Here is a 13793-nt window from a genome sequence, read left to right on the forward strand (position 1 = left end):
TTTGGATCGCAGCCATTCTGACTGGTGTGAAATGGTACCTCATAGTGGTTTTGATTTGCATTTCTCTGATAATGAGTGATGTTGAGCATCTTTTCATGTGTTTGTTAGCCATCTGTATGTCTTCTTTGGAGAAATGTCTATTTAGTTCTTTGGCCCATTTTTTGATTGGGTCACTTATTTTTCTGGAGTTGAGCTGTAGGATTTGCTTGTATATTTTTGAGATTAGTTGTTTGTCAGTTGCTTCATTTGCTTTTATTTTCTCCCATTCTGAAGGCTGTCTTTTCACCTTGCTTATAGTTTCCTTTGTTGTGCAGAAGCTTTTAAGTTTAATTAGGTCCCATTTGTTTGTTTTTGCTTTTATTTCCAATATTCTGGTAGGTGGGTCATAGAGGATCCTGCTGTGATGTATGTCGGAGAGTGTTTTGCCTATGTTCTCCTCTAGGAGTTTTATAGTTTCTGGTCTTATGTTTAGATCTTTAATCCATTTTGAGTTTATTTTTGTGTATGGAGTTAGAAGTGTTCTAGTTTCATTCTTAGGATTTATTTTTAAAAGAAGCAAACAAATGGTCGTCTGTATTGAAATGGAAACAGAAGGGTAGTATTCACTTATACCCATAAGGCGAATACTTCCCGTAAAGGATTGTGATCTCAATTGTGACTGGCTCGATATAAACCTTATAGCTTTGAAGCTGAGTTGCACTGGGCTGGGGTCCTGAACAACAGTGTACAATTCAGTGGCATTAAGTGAACACACAATGTTGTGCAACCGTCACCAAGATCTCCTTCCAAAACTTCTTTATCATCCCAAATAGAAAAACTCTGTCCTCATTAAATAAAAACACCCCATTTCCTCCTCTCTCCAGCCCCTGGTGAAACATAATCTACTTCCTGTCTCTATGAGTTTGCTTATTCTAGATCTTTCATGTAAGTGGGATCATATAACATTTGTCCTTTTGGGCAGGTTTTATTTCACTTAGCATACTTATTTAAAAATATATTTATTCATTTTTGGCTGTGCTGGGTCTTCATTGCTGAGCAACAGGCTTTTCTCTAGTTGCGCTGAGCGGGGGCTACTCTCTAGTCGTGGCGTTTGGGCTTCTCAGTGTGGCCGTTTCTCCTGTTGCGGAGGATGGGCTCTCGGGTGTGTGGGCTTCAGTGGTTGCGGCATGTGGGCTCAGAAGTGCTTGTGGCTCCTGGCCTCCAGAGCACGGGCTCGATAGTTGTAGTGCACAGGGCTCTGTTGCTCTGTGGCATAATGTTTGATTATTTTTTTAATTTAAATTTATTTTTAATTGGAGGATAAATGCTTTACAGTATTGCTGATTCACGTTGATATGTGGCAGAAAGTCAACACAGAGCATAATGTTTTAAAAGTTCATACATAGCATGTATCAGAACTGCTTTCCTTTTCCTGAGCAAACTATTCCCTTTTTACGTGTGTATATATTACATTTTGTTTGTCCATTCATCTATTGGACGTCTGAATTGTTTCCATTTTTTGGCTGTTCTGGATAATGTGCTGCAGTGAACATCAGTGTATACAGGGGTCTGAGTCTCTGTTTTCAGTTCTTTGGGGTATATATCTAGAAGCAGGGTTCCTGGATCATACGGCAGTTCTTTGTTTAGCTTTCTGAGGAACTGCCAAGTACTTGCCCACAGTGGTGGCACCATTTTCCATTCCTCTCAGCAATGCATGAGGGTATGATGGGTTATTTTTATTATATATGTATGTATCAGACAGGATTTGGTTAGAAAAATATAAGCCACTTTATCTGCAGATAAAGAGGTCAGAATAGATTTTGAAAATAGATTTTGAATCTTGCATGTAAGTTGGAAGATTTAGGGGAGCGGAGTTCACTTTCACTTTTCACTTTCATGCATTGGAGAAGGAGATGGCAACCCACTCCAGTGTTCTTGCCTGGAGAATCTCAGGGACGGGGGAGCCTGGTGGGCTGCCGTCTATGGGGTCGCACAGAGTTGGACACCACTGAAGCAACTTAGCAGCAGCAGCAGCAGCAGTTCAGAGAAGTTGGTGCCGCAGGTTTGGGGGACCTGTCCCAGAAGGTTAAAGTAGTTGACACTGAGGATGTCAGCCCATGGCTCCAAGCTGGCTCTCAAAGGCTTGCCTGCGATTCTTGAGACTCTCCAAGTAGCTCCATGAAGGGTCTCAGTCTGCATTGGTACAGAACTTATCAGGAACCCATGGGAAATCTCTCATCTTTCCACGTATCTGGCTGTAACTCTTTCTGCAGATGATTGCCCCCATCCCAAATCTCACGGGAGTTCCTCTCGATGGAAAACAAACCCAGGACTATCCAGAGAAGGGAGATCTGGGGAATTATCGTTGCCACTCTCAGAAGGGAGAGGTGGCGGTCCTGGCTGACAACAGAACAGCTCAATTGAGTCTTCTTAATGCAGAAAGGAGTACAGATAGTTTATCAAGATGTGTGAAATTTGACCAATTGGCCACCTTCACATTTGAGCAAATGGAGACAAAAAGGCAGGCGGAAGGAGTGAAAATGGAGCCAGAAACAGGGCTAAGCGTGTCTGCCTCAGTCACCTCACACTCGCGTGGGTGAGCCTCACCCTGAGCTGTCCACCACAGAAGTCACACTCCCCACAGCTGCTCTGGGGACTGAAAAATGTCCTTACGTGTTAAGCTCAGACAAGAGCCCCTCTCAAGGGTCAAGAAGTCTTATCCTGAGAAGATGGCGTGGAGGCCATGGGGTGGCTTTAGGCTAGTAGCAACGGGTGGAACCTAGACGTGCTTGACGGGAATTGTGAGGTGCTGCCAATGTGCTCCTCTTATGGGCTGAATTGTGTCCCCCTGCCCCCCAGATACATGTGTTCAAGTCCTAACATCCAGCATCTCAGAATGTGGGGGTTTCTGGAGACAGGATCTTTACAGAGGTAATTAAGTCAGAATGAGGTCATTAGGATGGGCCCAAATCCAAGATGACTGCTGTCCTTATAAGAAGGGGAGGGGGCTTCTCTGGTGGTCCATGCTTCCAATGCAGGGGACGTGGGTTCAATCCTTGGTTGGGGAATTAAGATTCCCACGTGCTGCAAGGCTTAGCCAAAAAACAAAAACAAAAACAGAAGGGGAAATTGTGACATCGATAAATACAAAGGAGGACCCTGTGAAGACACAGAGAAGTTGGCTGTCCAGGTCAGGCCAAGGCAGCAGGCTAGCACAGACCTTTGGGGTCCATGTGTCCTACCCACTCCAAGTCCCTGGCTCCTGGCTGGTCTTCAGAGTCTTCTCCCTGAGTCTCACCCCTCCCGGCACTGGCATCAACTCATCCTCTGATCAGGCACCTCTCAAGAACAGACACACTTTAGAGAGTGGGAAGTGGCTGAAGACATGGCTGGGGTGGGTTTGGGTTGGCTGTAGTCCCTTTGGAAAAAAAAGCAAAGACAAGTTGCCCTGTATCCAGAAGCCTCTCGGTGTGCTGGTCCTCGATACATCCCCTGTTGGATGAAGGAAGCCATCTGAAACATTCCAACAGAGCATCCTGAGCGCCAGGAAGGGCAGAGCTAAGGGGTGATGGATGCAGCAAGAACACAGGGTGATTTCTCACTCTCATCGCTGTTGCCCCAGAGAAGGGAGGTCAGGCTATCGTCCCACCTCCACTCCGGACGCCTGGCAGCAGGGCACATGGCTGTATCAGAGAGTGGACCTGAGACCTTCCGACAGGAAGAGCCTCTGAGACTCCTCCCAGCCCCGGGAGATCTGAGTCTGTGAATTACACTCACTTTTCTTTTGGGCAGCCGACTCCTGGTTCACTCTGATTGGGCTCCTGAGAGATGACAGGGGTTATCCAAGACCATAAAGGCTCTGTCCTTCTCTTAGGAGGAAGGGAAGGGGGTCTGAGGGTGTGTCAAGTGAGAGACGAGAGGGGAGAGAGAGGGGAGGGGAGAAGGAGAAGGAAAGAGAGGAAGAAAACACGACCAATGTCCCTGCCAGGGTATGTCTGGGTTGGGTAGTTTGGTTAATGAAGCCCTGGGCTGATCAATGTGAGATGCTTTGTTCAGTCTCTGTTGGTTGATGATTTTCTCTGATCTGAGAAACTATTTGCAGATCTGAGAAGCTATTTGCAGATAGGCATATGGATCCCAGGGAGACCCCACAGACACCCCCAAGGAGAGAGCTCAGATGGCTCTGTACAAGTTCATCCCCAGCATTGCAGAAGCAACTCCTGTACCTCCCTGCACAGTCCTGAGACTGTCTCGTAGGAGTGAGCGTTTCTACTTATTGAACAGTGATGATGAGCAAGACCCTGTGTTCAGCTCTTTCACAGGCATTACCTCGTTTAATCCTCACAACAACCTTATAAGACAGATACAGTTATGACCCCCCTTTTAGACCTGGCTTGGGCAAGTTAACTTACCTGAAGTCCCTTAGCTAGTACCTAGTGACACCTGGATCCAGAGCCCACACTAGTATCTCCCCTACACAGCAGGCTCCCTAAACAAGAGTCACTGTCTGCCCAGGGCCACGCCCAAGTCAGACACAGCCTAAGTGCTTACTGAATGAATGAATGATGGAAGGACAGTGAAGTCAGTGACTATAGGGCTGATAAGAAAATTTATATCCTGTCCCAAGAATCAAATTTCCCTAATAGATTTCCAAGGCAAGCTCTTAAAAAGAGAGAGGGTCTGTTTTCAGCAAGACCTATGAATCAATGCAATTTTTAATTTTTATTTTTGTAACCACAGAGGGCTCTGGTTGACGAAAGGTTCCCTGGTGACTGAGCTCAGCATCCTGAAGTTTCTGTGAGGAACGAACCCTGAACCTCTCTGGACCACCTAGGTCCTCTTCCGTTCTCTCCCTGAGGTGTCCTCAGATCCACTCTAAGGAAACACATGTTGGGAGGAAGGATGTGATGGAGCCCAGGGCCCAATTCTGCACTTGGCGGGGCCCCATGGACACAATCCATAGTCAGAAATATCATTTCCAGCTGACTCCACGGGATCCTGGTTTCAAAAGAGTTGTCATTCTTGTCTGTGTACCATAGATCTCTGAAATAGCCTCTTCTTTTCTGAAATTTATTATATTTTCCCCAGCATTTTGTCTTTTGCTAATTGACTAAGAAGGATAGTTCTATAACATAAATCAACCATGAAAAACAAATTACCCCTGCCCACTTCCTCCCTTGCCTTTTTTTACCTCTAATGATATTTTCTGTATGATGACTAACCCAGCCTGACGTAATTTATCAATTGATCTCCACGATGTACATTAGAGAATGCATTCCACAGGCCCCCGTATGCAGCCTTCTGTGAGTGCCAGCTTGTTTTAGAAACCCGAAAACCTCTCAGTGCGACAGCAACATCTAAAGCGTGGCCTTTTTGCTGAGGATATTAGAACTGATGCTAATTACTGTATTAATCATCAGGTGAAACAGCAGTGCTTATGTCACGGCAGCTGTAAAATAAGTGCTTTTATGGCAAATGTAGTTAAAAAGAAATGACAGGTTGGATTTATGGTACTCAGCAGTTAAAAAAAAAAAAAAGAGATCATGCATACCAGCAATTTTCTTTCTTTAGTTAAATGTTCATTAAATGTGTACCGCTAAGAGCCGTTTGTAACTAATTCCCTGGTGGTCCATGTCCTAGGAGAACTTATTTTAAAATACAAATTAAAGCTTAAATTTGCCTTTATTAAAAAATATATATATATATAGTGAGTCAATATTTTATCTCCTGAGAGAAGAGAGAGAGATGCAAAGCCGCTGGTGGGAACCCAGAGATGATGTTTGTGTGGGGAATTCTGGTGAGCCCGTTGTCACTGGCCTGTGGCGAAGGCAGCTGGGTTGGGAGGCTGTGGTCCAGCCCGAACCCCTGGTGCAGTCGATGTCTGAAGGCAGGGAAACCACAATGACCAAGGTTGTCATCTAAGGAGATGTTTGCCCATCCATTGTTAAAGTGAGTCTTTGACTTTTTAAAAAAATTAATGTTTATTTTTAAAAAATACTTATTTATTTTTGGCTGTGCTGGGTCTTTGTTGCTGCGAGGGCTTTTCTCTAGTTGCAGCCATCATGGGGTACTGTTCATTGCCGTGTGCGGGCGTCTCAGCTGCTCCACAGCAGGTGGGACCTTGCCAGATCAGGGATAGAACCTGTGTCTCATGCATTGGCAGGTGGATTCTTTACCACTGAGCTTCCAGAGAAGTCTTTGACTTTTATGTTTGCTGTTTTGTTTCCTTAAAGTTACTTTTTTCTATGAGGAAGTAAAAATAATCTTGAGTTCCCACAAGTATGTTTGGCTTTCACATACCTAGCCGTTGGGGAAAAAAAAGAATTAGGATTAGTTAACATTTCACTTTCTATTTCTGATTAAAGCTTTGTGTGTGTGTGTGTGTGTGTGTGTGTGTGTGTGTGTGTGTGTGATGGAAGGAAGTAAACATTTATCAGGTGCTGACTACATTCCGTACACTTTATAAAATCTCTCTCCCTGTCTCCTAATTCTCAGAACAGCTCTGGATTTTAGGATAGCATCACCTTGTGTTTGCATGACAAAACCTAGGCTCTCTTTGAATGTATTCCCTCTCTGAGAGTAACACTGTGAGTGGCGGTTCTGGAATTCTGACGCAGAACTGCCAGATTCCAAAATCCACACTCTTTGCCTTATGCCAGGGTGTTTGCAATTGAAATACAAAACAAAATTATTGAGTACCGAGTGCCAGATGATTTCACAGGCAGAGCAGTGAGGTGTGTACAATTATTCCCATTTTACAAGTTAAGTTAGCCCAAGGTCACACAGCTTATGTCTTTCTCTATTATGTTGGCTTTTTATTTGCAATTTAATATTGTACTCCCTTGGCCATAGGAGTACTTGCTTGCAAGGTCAGTATACACTCTCCCGAGTTCCTGGCAACCCTGTTACTTGGCAGTGTGGTCCCCCAGCTTCCAGGATCCCCTTCTGTTGGCCCCTACAGTTTCTATGGGAACCAATCTCCTCTTCCTTTCAGGCCCAAAGACCCAGCTCACTGAGGACTGGTGTCCTCAAAGGGACTGCAGCCTCCACTTGGGGAAGTGTTTGGTACCTGGATCTGAGGTAGGCAAGAGGCTCACGCCTGCCAGGCTGTCCACTGCCAGAATGGGGACAGATGCCACCATTCTCTGCCTTAAGACACAGCCCAGAGCCTCCTAGCATCTCTGCTGTGCCCACTCACCCCCACCTGGGAGCAGAGAGAGATGACATTGCTGTCCCCAACCTAAGTGACTTGGTTGTCAGCCTAGACAAACGATGGTGGAGGAGGGGAGAGAGGGCAAGGATGGGCAGAATCAGGGCACCAGGAGCTGGCGGCAGCTGAGACCCAGCCAGGGGAGCAGGGGAGCCAGTCTGTGAGGCTCCAAGGCGCCCAGGTGTGCTCCGCTTTCCCATCGGACTTCAATTACGAAACAGAAATTAAAAATGGAATTAAGAATTTTGAGACAGGGACCTTAGGGCCTTAAGCCCTGGTCCCAGGGGCCTGGACAGCTGCGCTGGTCACCCCTCACGAAGCCAGCCCTGACCTGAGACGTGGCTTCAGGCGCCCCAGCCTGGGTTTGGGAAGGTGATAGTGCAGGAAACACAGACGACTCATAGCAGTGTGCATTTTTAATTCCACATTTCTGATTCTGTGTGCCGTTTGTAAGTGTTCCATGGCCTTTTAAGAATTCAGTGTGTCATCCTTGTCTAAGTTTTCTTTCTTGATTAATACTGGTTTGTCCCTAGTTACCTGGCTCTGGACAGATATTAGTATCTCTGGTTCTTAGTTCCCACTTCCCTTCAGAGTTTTTTAAAACCTCCTATTGGATATCGAGACAAAGACATCACTTTGGATAGTCCTCCCCTTCTGTCAGCTGGTCTGTCCTTCTATGTTTAAACGAAAGCAGCTGCCAGTCTTGTCAAGTCCTTCACTCACCACCTGGGAAACTGCTTTTTAGATGATGTTTTGGGCAAGTGAGGCCCCTGTGCCCACTTACTGATTAATAAGGGAGGAAAATGGTGGCCCCAACCCACCTCTTGATTGGAGTCAGCATATCTTTCTGTGAGCATCAGGACACTTCAGTGGGCTGTGAGATAGTCAACACTCTGGGCATAAAGAACCCAGGTCTGGGGGGTACGGGGGTGGGGTGTGTTCAGGGAGATGCATCTGCCAGGTCTGCCACCCCCTGGCTGTGTGGCCACAGGCCAGTCTCTTTCCCTCTCTGGGCCCCAGTTTCCTCATCTTTAAAATTAAAAAAAAAAAAAAAAGATCGGAGTGGGTCGTTTCCAGGGCTCCTGCTGCCTTGAAAATGTAAGATTTTGTGTCTGTGAATCTTCCGCCTCCTCTGTGGTCTCCAGTTAAGTCATTCGGGGGATCACAGGCTCCCAAAATGTGCTGAGCACCTTTTCTCAAATCAGCCAAGAGCACTTCTCCCAGCTGGTTAGAAAGAGGATCGGAACTGAGGCACACTCCAGGCTCTGCGCATCTTTCCTCTGCTGTAAGGTCTGGGCACGTGGAAAACCCAAGGGCTGTGCGCTCAGCATCTCTGCCTAAACTGACAACTGCCTGCAGCAAGAAATCATCTGTTAGGTCACATCATCGTAAAGGCGGGTGAGTGAGAAACGTCCCCAGTGACTCAGAGCCTCGCGAGGACCCCCACCGCCAGCAGCCTTCTCCGGAGACTGGCACGGCTTCTTGCCCCTGCGGGCGAGGTTGTTCTGCAGATTGTGGCTGAGTTCATTACAGGAACAATACAAAGAAGCCAGCAGTTAATTATATACTAAAGGAGCTCCTTCACATCAGCCTCTACTCAGCTCTCTTTTTCATGCCCTCTGAAAAGACGTAATCATCCATTACAGTCATCACCAGCTTTGTTACTTTTTGTGCTTCTAATTGGCACTTTTCTTTTAGACAATGAAGTATAGTGGAAAACATGTCCATCGAGGCGCCAGCCGCCTGATGTTCTGGGTCTATTAATACTTCCGTGTGTAACCCTGAGCGAGTCCCTTTATCTCGTTGGGTCTCAGTTGTCCAGTCAAGCCAGGGAGTCCGATCAAACACAGTTAAGCCCTGTTCCTGTTGGATTTCCGGTGTGGTCTCCCGTGGTGGGACCAGCAGTATGCTGGTTGTCACAGGAGATCTGGGAAAGTAAGCGTGTGCTTTAGTCTCAGCTCTGAGAAGGCTATCGGAGTTGGGGAGGCTTGATGGAAACAGAGGTGTGCCTCATTGGCACTTCCAGGCAGGCAGACAGGGGCAGGAGTAATGGTTGGTTGGTGGGCTGGGGCAAGGCCATCCTAATGAGACCAGAGCGTCTCACACTGGGTGCACAAGGCTGAAAGGAAGGGAGAAGTCAGACTAACAAGAATCTCAAATAAAGGCAAGGGAGTCTGGACTTCTTTAGCTATAAGGGACCAGTGGTTCCACTGGTTAATGGAATTACTGCACGAGAGACACTCCTTTGAAGATTTAGTAGTCAGGAATGCATTTGGCTACACTAAGCATAGTGGTCTCAACACATCAGTGGGTTTTTTTCTGTTTAACAAGACAGCAAGGAGGTGGCAGGTGCTGGTGTTGGTTTAGTCATTAGGTGACATCAGAGTTATTTCTGTGATTTTCTTGGCTTTTCCCTCACGGTTGCAAAATAGCTGCTTCAGATTTGATGAAAAGTGAATGTACGAAGGGTTGTAGCAGTTGAGTCTTTCCCTTTATATGATAGAATACGTTTCCATATGATTCAGAGCCCACCCCTCTCCCTCAAATTAAAACTAGACCATTAAGGAGGTATTATTTGATCACAAGACTCACCAGGCTGCAAGGAGGCTTTCCAACCTCTACGGAAGCCATTCTCAGCTACACTTTCCCTTGCAACTTCCTACTATACATTCAACCTGCACTGATGTTTTGGGGAGATATTTTTTGGTAATTAACTATGAGCAACTTGAGAAACTTTTCACCATTGTATATTAAGTATTTGGCACGGTGCTGGATTCACGGTGTTGCTTCCTTCATCACCGTGGACTGAGCTAGGATGGCTGTTCAGGTGGGCTCCCTGCCTCCATGAGCTTTCTCAACCAACCAGACGTCTGGTGATACACTGGCCAAGGTATATTATTTTGGCCCTATTCCAGGATATTTCATGGAAGTCTTTAAAAGATATATTCATCAGGTTTGTACTTATAAAACTTTATTGTCTTAATCCATTTCTTATCACCCATCTGAAGCGTAAGCCCTGAAGTGCATTCTCAGCTGCATTGCTGCGTCTGCCTATTGTGGGCAAGCCCTGCGTGACAGATTCAATTACTCTCCCAGCCCTGCATGGCCTCAGTCACTGGTGGAAGGTTGTAGTGGGTCTCGCTCTTGCCTGAATGGCTATAACAAACATCTTGGTTTGGTTGAATAACTTATTTTACTTCATCCATAAATCTGTGTTATCTTGGCCGAGCTTTATGTTATTAAAGAGCAGGAAACTCTGGATTTCTGCTTCTGGACACGTTTATTTATGAGCCTCCTCCACCCCTGCTGCGTTGTCCCCCTTTATCTTTACAAGCTTCTCTGGTATAAATCTGGTCATTGTTACTGACCATTCCTGCAGGCTGAATTCTTTCCTGTAAACGCAGAATCCTGTGACCTGAGGGCAAAGTACATTGCTGATGTATTTCTTTTTTCCTTCTAGGTCTCTAAGAATAGTCTTTCTTGTGACGGAATTATGATGAGCTCTTATAGTCAACAATTTATTATTGCAGATGCTTTTTCTAGGATTTTAATGGACCACTTACAGCCTTGATGTTTTGCCCGTTTCTCAATGAATGTAATATTTTCTTCATATGTAAACTCAATCTTTACCTCTGATTTTTCCCATTGATCTAGTACTAAAATATACATTTTCTTATACCTAGAGTCTTATGGATGGTTATTACAGTATGCAGAGGTAATTCACACTTTCTAATATGCATATTAATCTAATATGCATATAAACCGTGATACAGAGCTGGTCCCTGCAGAGTTGTGCCTCATTAAAGAACATTTTAACCTCATATGCTTTCTAAATTGATGGCTCAAACGTGCCTACTGCCTAGCCACGGCTACTATCTGCATGCTGGAAATGTCACCAAATATTGTACATTGTGGATTTCTGAGTGGAGGGCATGTAAACAAATAAAACCGACCCTTTGAGATTGGGCTGTTTACAGAACAGGTTTCATGGCTCAAGCCTCTGGACGCCCTGGCAGGGAGGCTGTCATGGAAGCCTCCTGTGTCGCTGACTGTGCTGATTAGAGATGGCAGGCGAGGCAGGAAGAGGTCCTGGGAGAAACACACCTCCCCACGCATTTATGTATATTCTCTCTCACTGGAGGCTGGGTATATTTCTGCCTAGCAACCAAACTGTTCTGACATACAACCCCAGCACAGGATTCTAAGTTCCTTTGCACTTAGGAATGACAATTTGGGTTAGCTGGAGTTTATCCACTGTTGCACAGTGGCGATCACAACTCCGAATCTCTCGATGAATGGAGGGAACACTTAGTTTCATGAATGGGATTCAGTTTGCCTGATGTGCAGAGCTGCATTGTCAGGCAGTGTGTGCACATGTATGTGTGTGTGCATGCATGTATGTGTGTGTGTGTGTGTGTGTGTGTGTGTGTAATGTGGAAAGGCAGGCTAGAGAATCTCGGTGCCTGGCCATCTTTCATGCTTTCCTGGTGCTTGCATTCTACAGGGGCTGGACAGCGACCCCTCCCTTTCTCATCCTGCTCACCGACCACACAGGCAGAGATATACCCCTTGGTGGCTGGCCCTCCAGATGGAACCATCTTAATTTCAAAGTGTCCTTATGGAAAGAACCCAGAGCCTGCATGTTTGAATCCCCAAGTGGCCGTTTTGTTTTGACAGTTGGAGCCGGATGTTCACATCTGTAAAAATAGTATCTGTTGGACTTCAGGGAATATGCCTGAAATCATTAAGCTAGGTTGTAAAGGCAGATTTTGATGGCCGCCATCTAGAAGTGTTATTCTTTACCATTTTTTTAAGGGGTAGAATGAAGAGCCATGCATCTAAAACAATTCTTTGTTGGGAAATTTGTTAAGTGGGTGACTCTGGGTACAACTATGTGTCATTTAGGGTGCACACGTCTTATTTCTCAAAGATGGTAACACTTCAGTCTCCCTGGTTGGCCCTCTGCCACACCGGCAAGGGATTCCCAGGTGATGCAGTGGTAAAGAATCCGCCTGCCAATGCAGAAGACACAGGAGACGTGGGTTTGGTCCCTGGGTTGGGAAGATCCCCTGGAGGAGGAAATGGCAACCCACTCCAGTTATTCTTGCCTGGAAAATTCCAAGGATAGAGGAACCTGATGGGTTATAGTCCATGGGATTGCCGAGAGTCAGACACGACTGAGGGACTGAGTGCACTCACGCACCAGCTAAGGTGAATAGTACTTAGCTAGTTTTCCCTGTTCTTTGGGTCTTTTCCTTGTTCCCAGGGCTGCAGGAGTGTGGATAACAATGCAACAAGTTCAGGGGGAAAAAGGAGGTAATGAGGAGAGAACTAATGTTTAGTGAATGCCTGTGATGTGCTAGATTTCACACATATCATTTAATCTGCCCACAGTTAAGATGCAGTGATATCATCACTACTCCAGAGCTAAAGGCACCACAGTCCAGACAGATCTGGCCATGGTCCCTTTTAGAGACACAAACCCTACACACTGTGGTGGCTTTCCAGTGACTCAATCAGTAAAGAGTCTGCCTGCAATGCGGGATGTATGGGTTCAGTCCCTGGGTTGGGAAGATCTCCCCTGGAGAAGGGAATGGCAACCCACTCCAGTATTCTTGCCCGGAGAATTCCATGGACAGAGGAGCCTGGTGGGCTACAGTCCATGGGGTCACAAAGAGTTGGACTCAACTGAGTGACTAACTTTCACACACTGTACACAACCCTGTTGCCTGGAAAAGATAAAACATTTAATTCAGGGACTTAGTTCATTTGTATACATTAACTTATATATGTCTATTGGTATATCTTAGATAGGGGCTTCCCAACTGGCTCCATGGTAAAGAATCCACCTACCAAGACAGGAGATACAGGAGACTCAAGTTCGATCCCTGGATGGGGAAGATCCCCTGGAGGAGAAAATGGCACTCCAGTATTCTTGCCTGGAGAATCCCATGGACAGAGGACCCTGACGGGCTACAGTCCATGGGGTCTCAAAGAGTTGGACGTGACTGAGCACACATACCTCAGATAATGACATTTTATTGGGATTGTTTCTAAACTGCATCCCACAAATACTAAAAAATAATCTAAATACTCAGACTTTGTCAGTTTGTATTCAGAGTCCTTAGATGCTAAGACCTTCCTGAGACCTCTGTGCTGTGCTGTGCTGTTGCTCAGTCGTGTCCAACACTTTGTGACCCCATGGACTGTAGCCGGCCAGGCTTCTCTACCCATGGGATTCCCCAGGCAAGAATACTGGAGTGGGCTGCCATTTCCTACTCCAGGGGATCGTCTCAAATCAGGGATGGAACCCAGGTCTTCCGTGTTGTGGGCGGATTCTTTATCGACTGAGGCACTAGGGAAGCCTGGACCTCTAGCTCGACTCATTTCGTAATGTAACAGGGAGCTTCCACAGGTGGGTAGACATGCAGACGCCATGGGTCATATTGGTTTCAGGCCGCACAACCTGTACCTGCTTCCTCAGAGAAATATGCTTAAGAACAAAAAAACCCTCCCTGGATTTATCCAATGGTAGCACTCAGGTACACAAGTAGGGGTGGGAGTAAGATCCCCAGACTCTTCTCGGGGACAAAGCTAAGGCGTT

Source organism: Bubalus bubalis, chromosome 1 (assembly GCF_019923935.1).
Source record: "Bubalus bubalis isolate 160015118507 breed Murrah chromosome 1, NDDB_SH_1, whole genome shotgun sequence".
In the NCBI taxonomy this organism is placed as follows: Eukaryota; Metazoa; Chordata; class Mammalia; order Artiodactyla; family Bovidae; genus Bubalus; species Bubalus bubalis.